We start from the raw sequence: 17,811 nt of genomic DNA on the forward strand, positions 1-17,811 counted from the left end.
GATTGGAATCTCAATTTTGGTGAATTAGCAAAGATTTGGAAAGGTAGATGCATTATTCGGACAATGTTCTTTGACCGAATTAAGAATGCATACCAAAGGAATCCAAAATTTGAAATATAATTGAAAATTGAAATTGAAATTGAAATTGAAAAGTTTTTTTTTTCCAAAAATTGAAATTGAAAATCTTCTCATTTTGAAATTTTTAGCATTCACAAATCTACTGATGTAGCATGCAACAATCCTGACGGGATTTTTTTAGTCAAAACAAACTGAATTATTGCTTGAAAAAGCCTCAAACGACGTAGTGAGGTCGTTTTCAAGGTGCCCCAAATGACTCAATGAGATCGTTTTGTATATGGCCTAAACGACCTGGTGAGGTCGTTTGAATGTTTTTTTTTTTTTTTTTTTTTTAATATTTTTTGTACATTAGTTGTATGAGTTAATACAACATTTTGAGTTATTTGAATTGTGCATGGAAGGATCGTTTTGAATAATTTGAGAGTTATGTTGAGTGTTTGAAGCTTGGTTATATGGACACGCCAATTTTTTTAGTCCAAACGACTCAGCCATGTCGCCCAAGAAAGTCTCCAAATGACCCAGCCATGTCGTCTTGGAGACTACCCAAATGACTCATCCATATTGTCCAACTAAAAACCCGAGAGCTTTGTCTCAAACAACACGTGCAGACCGTTTGTGTGTATATTAAAACGACATGGCGGGACTGCTTTAGTGTACACTCAAACGACATGGAAAGATCATTTGAGTGTACACTGAAATGACATGGCGAGACCGTTTGAGTGTACAGTCAAACGACCTAGTGGTGTCAACATGGCGAAACCGATTGGAGTAAGTTGTTGGGCTTGGGCTCGAGGCTGCTGAATACAAGATCAGAAAATGGCAAACTTATAATATTTCTTTTTTTTTTTGGGTTGCCCAATACAATTTCATGAGTGCCTAATTAAATCACAAAAAAAAAGGGTTAACGAGTATTACACCCACTAGATAGATGAGCCCTCCCCCCCCAAATACACACAAAAAAAAACATGGTCAACCCAATTTGATTTGATTTTTTTGTGTGTATTTGGAGGGAAACCCTAATTTTCCATCTGGGGGGGAGAGGAAGCACTTCAAATAGGAGATAACAACGACAATCATCATTCATAGCCTTCTAATCAACCTGTAAACGACGTTAGTCATCATACCAAAGCCTAAAATTGATCTAGCTAGTAAAAGAAATTTAAAGTCATGAAGATGATGTCTACTAGCTTGTCGTACCTAATGTTCCTATTGGTATTATCTTCCAAGCACAAAAGACTACATACTCAAATAAACCTATTATTTTCAAGTTCTTAAGCCTCTTAAAAATTCACTATGAATTCCAAAATAGAAGAAAAGCCATGGAAATTAAAGATTAACATAAAATGGCAAAGGGTAATCATCACAACACATTAAACAGCTTGGTTGCAATGTATCTCTAAAACTACAAATTAGTGGCCATATGAAATTTGTTTAGTAATGTGGTTTCCTTCAATATAGTCAATAAGAAAGTAATCCTAATGAAATTGAAGCAATAGAAGGACACACTACATAGGTCAATAATAATAATAAAAAGGTAAACTTAACAAAAAAAAGACATTTCATCCAGTAGTTCGAAGACTATATGAATCAAAAGATTGAAATTTGTGGTTCTTGGACAACATTAACACAAATTTCGAACAAACACTCACTAGATGAGATTTTGAACTTATTATGTTGAAAAATACTACTCTAACATTCTATAAGGTACAAAGATACTAAAAAAAGGAAACAATATAAAAGGCCAAATAAAAGGGTCATCTAATTTATTAGGAATAAGCACAAAAGGCAAGGATCCTCTAAAGTGAGAACTCTCTAAAATAGACGTAAACCAAAGTTCAATAGATGCAATGAAGATTATAAATGAAATTTAAAGATGATAGAGTTGTCTATCCATCACTAATTGCTAATCAAAATTGCATGGTCAGAGAAGTATCAAAGTAGTCAGAAGTCAGAGAAGTATCAAATGAGATTCATTTATCATCAATTGATTTAGTTGTAGCAGCTAATAGGTTTAGTACACCCCTTATATAATTAAACATATGACAACAACCAAGAAAAACAGAAAATAAGACAAATAAGCGTGGATAGTTTCAAGTTAGATCAATACTTTTCACACGTTCATTGACAATGGATTGATTGATTTGCCTTTAATTTGTTAAGCATAGGAGGCATTCTTTGTCGGCGTCTACTTTCGCGTTAGTAACATTGATTTGAGCATTGTGCTGTTCTTTTGCATCCTTTGAACCACACCGAACTGAAGTAGAACAGAGATAAAACGGTAGGCAATTATGTTTTATCTCAATTATGAATGACATACTAAGAATATAATTCACACACACACACACAGGTAAATGTCGCATACAATCAATCTCATATAAAAGAAATATAGATGGGTTAAATTAAATGTTATACCAACAATGATTCCATTTAACCAAATTCAAAGTGAATGGATTTTTCAGGACCCAACTAAAGCGCCTTTTCAAGAACATAGTAATTTTTATTTTTATTTTTGAAAGAATGTAGTAAATTAGTAATGCCTTTTCATTCTTTTTTTTTTTTTCCTTCGAAGTATTAAATTGGAATAAAAAGTTAACTGGAAAATTAATTAAAATGTGAAAAAAAAAATGTTGAAAAAGATGACAACGCTGAACGAAAATAAAGTTTTACCAAAACAAACAATATTTCGATTCCACAAATATTTTGAAGCATACTTGGCGGTGTTTTTGTAATGAAGTACTCCTACCAGCATCAACCTGTGTTTGACAAAGTGAGACTAACCAAACAATTAAAACATAAAAGTGAGAATGAAATTTATCTTGCATTTTCTCAAACAATTAAAAGTGAACGGGACAGAAAGAAAAGGTAAGTAAACCTATTTCTAAGAAGAGAAGTTTTTCTGCAGTTGCCATCAAATTAAACGAACCAAAGAATATACTCGTGTGAAGAATAAACCCACCCACAGAGAATTTATTCACCATAGAATTTAGATCGAAACTTGGAGGGAGAGAGAAGAAGAGAGCGTCATTTTTATTCGTGAAATTGGTACACTTAGTTATTAGGGAAAGTATCCAATCGGTGCGTTTCTGGGAGAAGATGACGAACAATTGGTTTTTCTATTAGGAACAGGTTTTAATTGAAATATCAACGAAACGGTGTGTCTGTTCCATGAAAGCAAAAGAATATGAGAGATAACATAACTGCACTTCTTATAGACCACCGATCTATGTTGATATTTTTCATAAAAAACGTAATAGGCCACTCATTTCTAAAAGTTTGTGTTTAGTTCATCGCTGTAAATAAATGTATACAGGAACTGTATGTAGTAATTGAAAATTTCATCCTTCAACATTTCATATTTCTAAAAGATTGGCATTCATTGAAATAAGAAGAAAAGAAATACCAAATTATACACCGTTGCAATTTATTATCTTGGTATAGGTAATCTAAACTATGTGTCTGGTTCGACTAAGCTAAAATTTCTAGCAGATCAAGCAGTTACTCCTCTTTATTTGGGCTTCCACTGGTTGTCAAAATGATGTTATACTTCAAATTATGGCAGAATATTATATGGTGTCAGTGGTTGATAAACAATCTTCAACCATGGGTTTAAGAAATGGTGAAGTTCATGCTAAACCATTAGCATAATGAGCATGAAACAAAAAATTGTAGTGCCTGCGTAATTTTACTAAACAAAAGGCCACAAACTTTATACAATCCAAATTTCAAGTACATTCTTGGGTCCTCAAAGTGACCCAAGTAGAAATTCTATTGAAGTGGTACGGTGAAACTGAAAACAGTTCTTAGAAAATTAAAAAGTTCATGTCGCAGTCAAACAAAACATATGACAGGAAGAAAGTAAAATACCTTGATAGTCTGCTTGTTGGTTTTGAAATGGGTACCGCTGAAGCAGCAAACAGTCCACTTCTCCTCAACTTAACTCTTCCTGTAATTGATTCGGTAGCAAGGCTTTTTCAACCCATTTCAGCCCAAAAATCAGTTACTGGGTTGAATTATCCACGAGAAGAGGAGCGAAGTTATTTTTGAAGAAGAAGAAAACTTTTTCCATGATTACTTGCAAATGACAATCAAAGAATTGAATGTGGTTTTCTACATTAAGGAATAAAAAAAAAAAAAAAAAAAAAGTTTATTGCTGCAATAAGAAGAAAAAAAAAACAGAAGAAGAAAACTTTTTCTGCCATTGCCTGTAAATGACAACCGAGTTTTGGAGGATGAGAGACGAAATAGAACGCAGGTTTTCGTTTATTGCTGAAAATTGTGGTGAAACTGTGTGTCTGTTGCTCGGCTAGTTTTTAACTTTTTTTTAATTTGTGAATACGTAATGATTCAATTACAATATATGAAGCCTTAATATGTAAAAAAACAAAAAAAACAAGAAAAACAAAACCATATAAAAAATGGATGATTGCAATCCAATAAAAGGAGCGAAAGAAAGAAAATTAAGAAAGAATAGATATACATACATCAGTGTTTACCAAGATATATTCCATTAGAAGATAAAGGCAAGGGAGAAGCAGAGAGTAACATGATAATTTGTTGATTTATGATATTCAATACATTATTGCTTCCCACCACGTTTTTCGATTAAGCCTGTGCACAATGAAGGTTATATTTTTTTGAATCATGGTAATATCACACGTGAAAACAATCATATACAAAAGTAATCTAACCTCTTCCATGGCTAGGCAATGCGTCCAAACTGCAAGAGGAATTTTTGATATGTAGAAGAGTTATTATATGAAATTGGAGGTTGTGAGAGAGTAGAAGAGAAACAAAAATAATCAGTAAATGGCAAGGCAGTTTAGAGATGGTTGAGGAGAATCGCAGGAATAGAGAAGAAGAACATATATTTTTCTCATTTTTTTAACCTTTTAATTGGGAAAGCAGAGAGAGTTGTCGTTGTTTGCGATGAGTTTTTTCCTTTTTTTTAGTATGAGAATATCTATTTACCAAGAAAGTGGCTGTCCAACTTTCGGTACACTGGATTTAAAACTTTGGACTAAAATCGGGAATATGGAACTAATTGGAAAATCCAGTATCCGCTTTATATAAGATTAACTTATGCACATGTATATTTAAATAGGATATACATGCTTAATATATTGTGGTACACGCACTTATTATAAATCAATATATAGTGTTCATGTTAAAAATTAGGTATGAGATGTAATTGTAAGACGCATGTACTCGCATGTTCGATTTAAAATACGAGTTAATACACGTGTATAAATATATGTGTATGCACATAAAATATATCAAGGTAACAAATATATGTGATTGCACGTATACACGATCGAGTTAATACAAGGAAACAAATATATGTGTATGCTCGCAAAAAAAATCAAATTTTTGGGGTTAGATATTCGATTATTTTAATTTCTATATCAAAGCTTGAAATTATCACATGAATGGTAAATGTTTTAACGTGTATAATTGATAGATGTTCATAGATTGATGTAAATATGATTGTTGATACATCACTAATTATACATAAAATATTATCATATAAGAAAAGAAAAAAATAAAAATAAAAACAAGTTTTAGTGTTTAAATAATTGAAATTATTTAATAATCATAATAAATAATAAAGACCCTAATTAGAACCGAAACCGATAAAAAACCGTAGGTTTTGATGGTTTTGGGTTGTATTATATAATTATCATACTAAAACCGTTAAAGACCGAAACCGATAGAACCACAAATAGTAAAATCCAAACCAAAACCGCTAAAACCCGACACGTTGGCACCCCTAACTATTTAGTACCATTAACTCTTTTTTTTTTCCTAAATGGTACCCCCAAACTTTTTTTCTCACCTATCAGTACCATGAACTTCCAATTTGATACATTTAGAGCATGATACCAACCTAGCATCAAACACCAAATTTCCAACAATTTGGTGTTTTTTCAACTTCAGGAGAGTCACATGTTGATGAAAACACCAAAAAAACACCAAACCAAACACAAAATCGGCCCATATTTAGTTCTAGCTTTGGTGCTGTATCAAATCACTCACGCGGTTTTAGAAAAACCGCGCGGTTTTGCCAACACCACGTGGGCTTAGGCTAGATTGTGGGCTTGAAAAACCGCGTGGGCTTGGGCTTTTAAGATGGGCTTCACTGGCGCGGTGTTGGGAAAACCGCGTGGGCTATATGGCGCGATTTATCTAAAACCGCGTCATTTGATGTCGAAAATTTGATGTTGCTCCTAAAGATGGTTGGTGTTTTTTTGGTTTGGTGTTTGATTTGGTTCAAAATTTGGTGTTTTTTTGGTTGCTCTCCTAAAGATACTCTTAGACATTATCTGACCAAAATACCCCTACTTATTATTTTTTTATAATTTGTAACTAAGTGTATCTTCTTCATCCACCTCTACCACCACCTCCACCCCACCACCACCAACCAAAACTTTTTTAATCTAAAATAATGTGGGGTCGTGGATGAAGAAGATATATAATCACCCTCAGATTCACTATATTAGGACAGGTTAGATGACTATAGTAACTTAAGTAATACGGTGGCAATTTGGAAATTAAATACATAAAGACATTTTGGTCAGATAATGTCTAAATGTATCAAATTGGAAGTTCATGGTATTTATAGGTGGGAAAAATAATTTGGGTACCATTTAGGAAAAAAAATGAATCTAGAGTATAGTAGCCATAACGTTGTGAGTTTGTTTTGCTATAGCATAAACAAAGCCTAGACCAATGGCTGGCAAAGTGGTACTAGCAAGACTCTCCAAATACATGCCAGAAAGGCTTGTTAAGTACAAATCAGAGGTTCTTCTCTTTTTGTGATTTGTGATCTGCAAATGCAACAAATGGTGGTTCAGATAGAAAGATAGATTGTTCAAGGGTTGATACCCGAATAGGTTGAACCCCATGCTAACAGTATATCCTTGAAGTAACTTAGTTACATAGCCACCTTGATCAAGTACTCCTAAAGATTACCTTTAGTAGAAACTTTTATTGGGTGAGAAATTCTTATCTTCTTTTTCGCGCTCTTTATTTCTATTTTAGGGTTGTTCTAAACCTCCTCATTGAAGAAGCATAAGAATTTTATGAGTTATTAGTCCATATGAAAGATTCATCTGCTCAACCTACTCCAAGGCAGCCTATGTCTTGGAGTGATTTGTTTAAAAACCTGAGCGCCCCAAGAAAAACTACAGCTTTGAAGAACTTTGTTCCAGTTCTTGTAGATGGAGTTGCAGAAATATCCAGGAGATCATTGATGAGGGGGTAGTGGAATGGAAAGACACTTTGGTAGGGTATTTTTTAGAAAAAAAAATTGGTTTTTCCTTATGTTAAGTCAATACTAGAGAAAGCTTGGAAATTGAAAGGAACTATGGAGATCACTGCTAATAAAGATCGGTTCTATTTTAAATTCTCTAGCTGTGGATGAAGACAAGAAAATGCCTCTAGAAGATGGTCCTATCTTCATAGCAGGAAGGATTTTCATCATTAGACCATGGACTATGGAGGTAGAGCAGATGCGTAATCGAATAGCCACAGTTCCAATGTGGGTAAAATTGTTGAATGTTCCAAAAGCGATGTGGACTTTAAAAAGGTATATCTTATCTTGCTAGCTTAGCGGTAGAGCCTATGTGTACCGATGATGACACTTTCAACACGCAAAAGTTGTCATTTGCAAAGGTGTGTGTAGCAATCCTGTTACTGTTTGATTTTTGAAATTTTGTACCAATTAAAATTGATGATAGAGTGATTAATATTGGAGTTGAATACGCTTGGAAGCCGTCATCATGTTCTAAGTGTATGAAGTTTGGGCATGATACTAGTAAATGTCCTTTGTCTGGACCTAGACATTGGGTTCCTAAGAGGAGTGGTGTGGTGATTAATGGCAATGCAAATGAGGCTGGTACATCAGCACAAGCTAGGAACAAATACAAGGATGGAAAGGCACATTATTACTAGTGGTGCTATTGTAAATATTTTTACTGGTCAGTCTAGTGGCGCTGCACAAGGAGTTACTACCCCGGTCAATTTTAGGGGTGCAAACGGATAGTTTCGGATTCGGATATGCCTGTATCCGGTCGAATCCGAATCCGAAAATTTATACTGATATCCGAATCCTACGGATATTAAAAAAATTATCCGAATCCGATTTCAGATATCCAAATTGGATATCGGATAAATATCCGATCCGAAAATTAATATTAATTAAAATTTTATTTGCTTTGAATAATTCATTTTACCACTATAAAAACTATTATAAATATATATATTTGTCATTTATTATTATTATTTTGTTATTATAGTTTATATTATTAGTTTATGATTTTATATAATATTTTATACAATAATTAATTAATTAATTAATTATATATAATAACTATTAATTTTTAAAATCGGATCGGATATTTTCGGATGCGAATATGGCAGTATTCGAATCCGGATCCGAAACTAGTTCGGACATAAAAAATTATTCGAGTCCGAATCCGATATCTGAAATTTTTGGATAATATCCAATTTTTCGAATACGAATTCGAATCGTATTCAAATATTTGGATATCCACTTACACTTTGAGTCGCAACCCTAAAGCGCTTTGGCAGATATGAGTTCATCTGGTGGGGGAGTGAAGTATGGTGGTCCGATGGATGTTGCTAAGCAGGTTCTAAGATCCGAAGGTGGTATGATAGGCCTCTTCAAAGGCCTTGCTCCTACATTTGCACGTGAAGTTCCTGGAAATGCTACAATATGAAGGTGACAAGCAAGTAATCGCAGGTGGACAAAACACTTCAGGGTTGGGGAAGGAGTTCATGATTGTTGCCGGAGCCTCATTTTGGCTTATGCTATACTCCACTTATGTTGAAAAGAGTGTGATTCAAGTGGATAATTACAAGAATAATCCTAAATTTTTTGGTTCAATTCCATCGATGCTTTAAAAAAAAACACTGGCGACAGAGGGAGTAAAAGTTCTACACAAAGGATTCGGTCCTGCCATGGCCAAAAGCGTCCCAGCAAATGCAGAGTTGCAAATTGTAATACCATATTGGGTGAATTTTATCTTGTAGCATCAAAATTTTGTTGCATTACAAGTTCTTTTAGGAGACTTTTCTTCTCATAAAAAGGTTCGATCATATCTACTATCTATATACTAAAGCAGAGACTTCTAAAAGATCGAGATTTTTCTCTCTCCTAGGTGGCATTTTAATATGAGAGATAGCATTTTGTCTCTCCTACGTGGCTTTCTACAATGTTTTCTACCATGCCACGTGGACTCTTTAGAGAATTTTATTCAATTTCCACTTTCCAAAAGAGTGCCTACTTACCTCTACCACATGGTTTCCTATTTTAGTACAACTCTCCCAACTTAAGTGCAATTCAAATTAGTCTACACAAATTTCCGCAAACATATTTATGTTTAACTAGCAATTATTTCTTCCAAAATATAATTTTTTTTTTACTAACTATCAATTATTTCCTCAAAAATAGGAAATAAATTACCACACAAATTCTACACGTATAAAGAATATATCAATTATTTCCTAAAAAATAGGAAACATGATCTTATTACCCCCCCCAAATTATGTACGTATAGATTTTTCTTCAATGTTAAAATTAAAGATCAACATAAGCTATTTAACAAGAGGTACTATTTTAGTACAACTCTCCCAACTTAAGTGCAATTCAAATTAGTATGTACAATTATTTCCTAAAACATACTTATTTTTAACTAGCTATTATTTCCTCAAAAATAGGAGAGAAATTACCCCACAAATTCCGCAAAAATAATTATGTTTAACTAGCAAAGAGGATTATCATAAAATTATAGGCATTGACACCACCAAAATAAATGTGCATAATGGGACTTGAAATGAAAGACGGTAAGTGCCTTCTAGCTTAGTTGGTAAAACCTTTGGGTGATGATACCAAAGGTCTGGGTTCGAACCCTGTGTACACATTTTTACCAATAAAAAAAAATGAAACACACTTGACCACTATTGCATTGAATTAAGCAAGACTTGGCACCAAGACATCTCCATCCAGTTAAGTAACCTTTTGATCGGAACAAAAAATTAAGCAAACGAAGTTGTGTTGCTATAATTGAGTCCCATTTTGTGTTTTCCTATTATATAATTTCTCTAATTGACTCAAAGAAATTGTGTGTTTGTCAAAAAATCATGAAAAAAAGTTTAGAAACTACATTATGTACGTGTTTAGGTTCCATCTTAACATAGAATCCATTTGACATAATATCACAAAAATCTTGATTGGAAATGGGGTTTTTGCTTGGACTTCAAAGGGGCTTGGGGAATGGGACATATGGGATAGACTGATAGGCGCATTGGAGCATAAAACACACTAGGTTCAAATAAATACCTATTTAGAAATATTGACAGGTGGCTAGAATACCGCTAGCACTATACCAAAACAGGACATACCTAACGGTCAAAAACCGTTACCAAAAATATTTGTAACGGTTTTTTTGCGTCACAGTTTGGGCATTTCTAATTCGTTATTAATATTCGTAACGGTTCTAAACCGTTACATAATTATTTATTGTAACGGGTTTTTCCGTAACTAAAAATATTTGCTAACAGTTTTCTTTGCTCAATTGTATTACTCTTTTGTAACGGTTTTATAAAGTTAGTAACGCTTTTTTGTGTCACTGATTTATAAAATTTGTAACAGTTAATTTTCTTTTGGTAACGGTTATGCTGCTTCGTAAGTGTTACTCATTACAAAGCTTAGTTACGGTTTTCCACCATTACAAAACTATTCCATATGTAAAAAAAATAATTTCCCCCAAAACCACCCTTTTTGAGAGACTACTATACTGAACCTGCATAAAGATGCCCCCACTTATTGGGTATTATACAATCGTTCCTAACATAAACAAGAAACCTCACAAGTACATCCAATCACATAATCTTTTATTAAAATAACTTCACCAAAACGTTTTACATAAATAGGACTTGCCATGAATGAAATACATATTGTTTTCCAAATCAATAGGACTTGTCTTTAAACTCAAGCTCTCACGTCATTTGTACAAAATGAATACAATCAATTGTATAGAAGTCCCGCCTTCAGTAGTTGTAAGCATCAGGGGATGACTTTGGGATGGTATCATCAGAAAAGTCCCTCTCATTGTATACTCCAGTAGAAATAAATAAAAGAGAGTCAGACAATAGAAAACAAATATGTAAAGATACTTATATCCTAATCTTAAGTAGTACGTAACTCATTATACTCAAACTACGGAATTCAGAAAAGAGGGTCGTAGCAGCTACCAATAGAAGCATAGTATAGACATGAAAGTTATTAGCAAGAGTTGTTAAAGCTAGTCTGGACTTTCTTCTTACTCAGTGGTGAGAAGTTTAGAGTAGCTACTAATTGATCTAAATACTACAATACAGCCTCTAAGCTGACATATGCAGATTTGTGATTATCTTTCAAGCAAGTAATATGCCATGTATCACAATATTTTCATAACTTACTGCATTGAATGCTTTGGGATGTCCAATCAGGTCCACATTACATTTAATTTCCTATGATTGGTACATATTACGAGCATAGCAATGACATTGATAAATTCAAAACCAGTAACACTAACCAGAGGCATAGACGTCATCATCTTCAGCATCAAGCTTTTCAACTGCTCCAATGCCAAAACCATGACCAATTTTTCTTGCTGATGATTTCCATGCAAAAGTCAGAACCAGGACACAATAGAAACGACTACAACAACATAAACCAGTCCAATCAACTAAGGAAGTGTTGACCGTTAATAGTCAAAGAAAACAAATGATAGCCTGGATGACTCTAGATGGTCAATTTAAACAACATAAACAGCTTATTATACAAGATTACTATACCATAAACATGGGAAAGATGTAAGGAAGGTGCATTTCAACCATCTATCAATACATTCACTTGATCAAAGACCTATCAAACTATGCTTGCTCAGTCAAACCCCACAAAATAATTACATCAAAAGAAATGACACTATCATGCGAAAGTACACAGAATCATTTGCGAGCCAAAAATAAAAGGGAGGGGACTACCTATATAGTTGGAGGGTGAATCATCTTGCTCTGACTACCTTCTCCCCTTACTTATGTAATAGCAAGTCTAGAATAAACTCCACTCCTTGTGATTTCGTTTCTTGATCCTGAAACTATACAAACTATTTAAGATGGAAACTGTGGTTGAATAAGGAAATAAAATTAGTGAATCAGATCCATGATGGTACTTGCCAGAATTCTCTAACTGATACTCAAGTAGTTAACTAGAGATTTGCTGCTAGAAAGTACTGGAGCATGAGGAGTATAGTCAATTCTTTTTCAGGAATAGTAGGCCATAGTTTTAGGTCTTAAGGCACTCTTTTACTAAACAAAAGGTTGTGGTAGCCTCTCATTCAAATTCAATGAGAGCTATATAAAATTCTACTGAAGAAAGAGAAACCCCCTCGTAAGGTTGGACTGTTCAATTCAAGAAGCTATAAATGATGTAACCAGGACTAAACTTATGTTTTGTATAATCATGTGTCTAGGGATAAGTTACAAGGACACGCCTATTTCAAAGAAAATTCTGTCAGACGTGACACATGCCAATATTGCATGTGTATACCACAATTTTTAGTATCTCGCCATGTCGGACACTAGAAAAGGTGAGTGTAGCTACTCTATACCTTCTCTTTATAAGCTACTAAGTTCTATTGTACCAAAAACCAAGACAGGTAGGGGTCTGCCTAACACTCAAATTGTTTCAAAAGGAAAAAAAAATAGAATGTCAATTAAGAAAGTATAAATATCAATCTTAAGACTTCATATGGTTCTTTGAACTTTTGTCCACCGCCATTGTAACCAGGGGTCACACAAGTGGAACTTTAATAGCACCCCAAAATTAATTCAAACTATCATTGAACATTTTATTGGAAAATGAAACAAAATTTTATGCAAAAACGTAAACTCTTGTTGTTATAGAGAAAATAAGGTACCTGGGACGAAATACTTGACACACTCACGTGGGGCAGGATGAATCACATAAGGACTAATCTTCTGAATGAAAAATACGTGAAACAGAAAAAACATGCTTTAATCATTCAGAGATCAAACCACAAAGTAGGGAAAATAGAAATCATAACATAACAAGGAAAGAGCTTGGAAGTACCAAACATTAATTAATTCATACTAATTCTCCTAATGCTCCCTTACCAAGCTTATGAAGAACCACTTTGTGGCTGATTTGTGCCTACCAATTCCAGCCCTTCACCTTTCTCCTTTACTTCGGAAATTCGCCACAAATCTCTTCAATATTAGTAGTACCAGATGTCAATGGAGACATGATATATTTCCAAATGAAAAACAAGTCAGAAGAAATTACAACAAAATTAACTATAATGATCAATACTTATACATTGCCATATAAATACAAGTAGAAAGAAAATATTCAAGCAACTCAATGTAGCCATGGAACTTGAAACTACGAGTAACAAACAAAGATCGTCATCAGTCATCACTTATATCCCAGATTTCAGTATGACCAAGATCTAAAACTAGTGGCGTATAGAAACATTTCCAAGACACTTCAGATTACTTAGACATCTTATATTTTCAGGTGCTAGCAAAAGGAAAGAGTACGAATAGCAGACCCATTATGAAAAATATCTATGGAATGCAACTGTACTTTGAGGCATGACTGGAATCATAGAAACAGAGTTGATGGAATTCATAACTGAGTTAAAAGAGTCAAGACCAAACAAAATTCAGGAATGGAGATCACACAAATTTGATACTGAATTTCATGACTGAAAATAAAAATAAAAGATAAAAGATAAAATTAGAAAATAAAGAACGATCACAAGTTCACAACTAGAAGCGGAAAATATGCATGTAATATATACATCAAAGAACATATACTGCCTTTTGGTTAGAACTTACAAATTATGTATAAATATAATGCAGCATGTGTGCCAACTGTTTCAAATGATCTGATAATGAAAACCTTTGATTACCATTTGTTTCCCCTATTAATCGTGTGATTTAAAGTAAGCCCTTTATTTAAACCATGAAAACAGTCTGGCTTGCCAAACTTGGGGCAGCTGGGCAATCGATCACATACATCAAGATATGTCGCCATTTAACCAACGTTAAATTTGGGTGTGATATCTTATCTGAAAATCCCTGTAATATAACATATGTATCTATCCATTACTGTTGATGTGAGATTATTGGGTTTCATTCAGTCCATCAAAACGACAATCATTGTCATGTGAGAAACTCAAAAATTATTATTATAATCAGTTACATTTGGGAGTTGATCCTAATCATCTAACTGATTACATGGCTAATTTATGCACTATTAATCTGTTGCTCTAAGCTCCCAAGGTTAACGTTGGCACACACAGAATATACCATGCATGGTGTCACTTGGTTTGACACTCAAACTAACTAAATTAAGTCCATAAGTTTTTTCTTTTTTCTTTTTCTTTTCGTTAACTGAAAAAAGGGTAGTATAATTCACATCAACAAAATTTCTGAAAACAGGGGAAATGTATGGAATTCATCTTTCCCTCATTTTTGCAATCTCAATTTGTTGTCTTCTACTCTCAAATAGAGCATGAACTTCTTCAAGACTCTTTCCTTTAGTCTCAGGAAAAATGACCAAAATACAGGATTTAATTGAAAAACACAATAAAATAAAAAGAACAAATAAAAATAAAAAATAAAAATTATACCTTCGCAGTGAACCGTTGTATAACACTAAACCAACATGAGAATAACAGATCTACACAACAATGTAGAAAAAGGAAGAAAGACAGAGGTTAGTTTATTGAAAAGCTCGCTAAATTTAAACGGCAGTTAGAGTACGAGTGTCGAAACCCTAGGTAGTAAAAGGATAAGAAAGAGGAAGGAGTACTTACTTACGGCGGTGGAGTGAAAGGACACAAGCGGCGAACCCCAAAATAAAAACTTTGAAAGAGAATTGAGAGAGGGTCGATGAAAGATGAAAAGCCTGAAATTTTCATCTATTTTATTTTAGTTAAGAGGGGTTGTGAAAAGCCTGAAATTTTCCGGTTGAGTTGAATTGTTTTCAGTTTCCCTCGTACCAAAATTTCTAATTTTCAATTTTTTTTTTTTCCAGTTTATTTTTATACTTTCAACGTTTGCCTAACGATAACTTCCCGCAACAAAATTAAGTAAAAACGTTAGAAATTAATTCAATTATTACTGAAAATTAAAGTAACGCTTTACAATATTTCCTTACAGTAATAAAACAGTAGTAAGTCACTTATGGTAACAAACCGTTACAAATCAAAAAAAGTGTGCGTTACAAATATCTAGTTTTGGTGTAGTGTAGGTATGAGATCGACCAACTGTAACTTAGAAAAAGACCATAATTTATTCAAAATCTATAAGAAGAAAATAAAAAAGAAGATAAATTGAGTAGGGCAAATACACAAGGAGACTCTTAATTGTTGAGATGGCCAAAAAAATTCGAATTAAACTATCAAGTTTAATATTAAAGGGACTAGGGGAGAAAAAAAACTTGAATATTTTTTACTTATAACTTATAACTTATAAGTTTTTACTACTATAAGTGTTTGCTACAGTTTGTATCTACATAGATTAATTGTGATGTATTAGTTGGGGTGTTCAGGAGTTGCTACTAATTGCGTAGTTAAAACCTTTTGTATATTGAAGGGTTTAACTAAAACATCACATTTTGTGCTTGAATTAGATCGTAAAAATTTTAAACGTAAAATCTATCAAAATGAAGCATTTCCTATTAGGAAACTCTCGATCTATAGGGGAAGTTTAAATCTTATTAGCCTTAGGGATAAGGCGGATAAAAATAAATAAATAAATAAAATAAAATAAAAATAAAAATCGACCGTTCAAGTAATAAAAAATTATAAGGAAAAATTAGAGTAAGAGAGACATATATATGTGGTATATATCCATCCATATTGAATTGTGGATACATCAATGATAGAATCATTTTTATTGGACTAAATACAAATATAGGTCCTCTAATATATGAAATGCAATAAAATAAAAAAGAAATCAAACAAAGGAGATAGATGACTACGGATATGATTTTGCTTAGCATGTTCTATTCGATACGGGTAAGAGAAGAACCCGACTCGGTAGTCATACAAATTGGTTGATGATTTTGAAGAATTGGAAACTGAAGAAAAGTCAACAGAGGATCGTGGTAGTCGTTCATGAAAAGCCAAACTTTTAATCATTTTTAATGATAACTAAGTTATAAAGTCGGTTGTTGAATTGGACTCCTTATTACCTTGCGTATCAATTCCCAAACCAATCTTTTGCAACAACTTATCACTCAATGCATCAAAATATTGTCATGCAACCATGCATTTGGTAAGTTTACGATTACTTCGAAACAAAAAACAAAGTTAATATAGTATCTGACAACCACATCCATATCAAGACATAAATAGTACTATCTATTACAACATACATAATTTTGATGTCTAGAAATTATACATTAATTTTATGAACAAACCACCAAAATCACAACCAAACAAGTAGAAGACGAGTCAATAAGCACAAGTGAATAACTAACATGTTGGGATCCTATTTTCTGAATAATAAGAAATAATAAATGGCTTCAAATGCATAAGTAGACAACATGCAATGATTGATTAAGTGTAGTCAAAGCACGCTAAAAACAAAATCTACCTACAATTCTAGAAAAGTATTACAATAGATCAGTTATTGCCTGTTCAATTTCAGAGAACTTTACAAAAGAGTCCTCAGGAATCGACCAATCAAAGAAGTAAAGATTCTCCATCATCCATGCCTTTTAGGCAACCAATTGTTACCCATTTGGAGTCCCCAACTAAGAGCAATTTGTGCAGGAGTCTTCAACAATTTCTCTAACACCATACTTAATCTTAGATGCTAACGCACAATACTCTTTAGCCATGCTGAACTAGGGGAACCTAATGGTTAATATCCCTGCAAAGTGAAGGCCATGAGATATGGAAAAAAGCTCTGCAAAGAGGGATGAAGCTTAAGTTCCTTAAAACTTATAACTCACGGATAGGTGTACTCCGTGCACGCAACTGAGACTGTTGCCAAGCTGGGTGGCATTCCACCTGATTGACAACAACAATGACACTTGAAACTTCCAAAAGCTCTCCCAACTTTTTTGACAAAAAAATTCTAATACCAATAACACGAGACTTGCCGAAATCATAAAAGACCCTCCACTGCTTTCCAAGGTACTAGGACATTCATGTTGGAAATTCATGTGAATCTATTATAGTTTTCACACATGGGCAATTGTATGTGGCGGTTTTATAATTAAGAACCACATCTAGACAGGGATTGAGATATATATCTAAATTATCTGGACAATATAGTTGAATCATTAAAATGTGATAATAAGACCTCATTAATGATTTAACCTTATTTTGGATGTAGAAACTGGAGCATGTATACTAATTACTCAAAGCAATATACATGCAAATATACAATATAATGATATACACTAATATAGTGATACACAATTGCACATGACCAAGTACAATAAAGATTGGAGAACAAAATTTTCTTTCTCTAATATAATAGGCCCACACAGGAACATAAACAATTTATCTAGCCTATTAGTTTAAAAATCTCAACAAAAAATGAATGGGCTTCTCAGAACATCTCATAGCATCAATGTTATTTAAACAATTCAACAACCGAACCATTACTCATATCACATTACTG

At 33.3% G+C, this 17,811-nt stretch overlaps 1 long non-coding RNA gene across 1 annotated transcript; it reads right to left on the reverse strand.

Moving 5' to 3' along the window:
- Positions 1-2,035: 2,035 nt before the first annotated feature.
- LOC147514473 (uncharacterized) lies at positions 2,036-5,034 on the reverse strand. The gene is made up of 4 exons (XR_015213222.1): positions 4,767-5,034; positions 3,943-4,686; positions 2,790-2,831; positions 2,036-2,332 (listed from the first exon to the last, which is right to left on the reverse strand). It is a non-coding gene; the product is annotated as an uncharacterized LOC147514473 (long non-coding RNA).
- Between the last annotated feature and the right edge of the window lie 12,777 nt (positions 5,035-17,811).

Source organism: Coptis chinensis, chromosome 2 (genome assembly GCF_015680905.1).
Source record: "Coptis chinensis isolate HL-2020 chromosome 2, ASM1568090v1, whole genome shotgun sequence".
Taxonomy (NCBI): Eukaryota; Viridiplantae; Streptophyta; class Magnoliopsida; order Ranunculales; family Ranunculaceae; genus Coptis; species Coptis chinensis.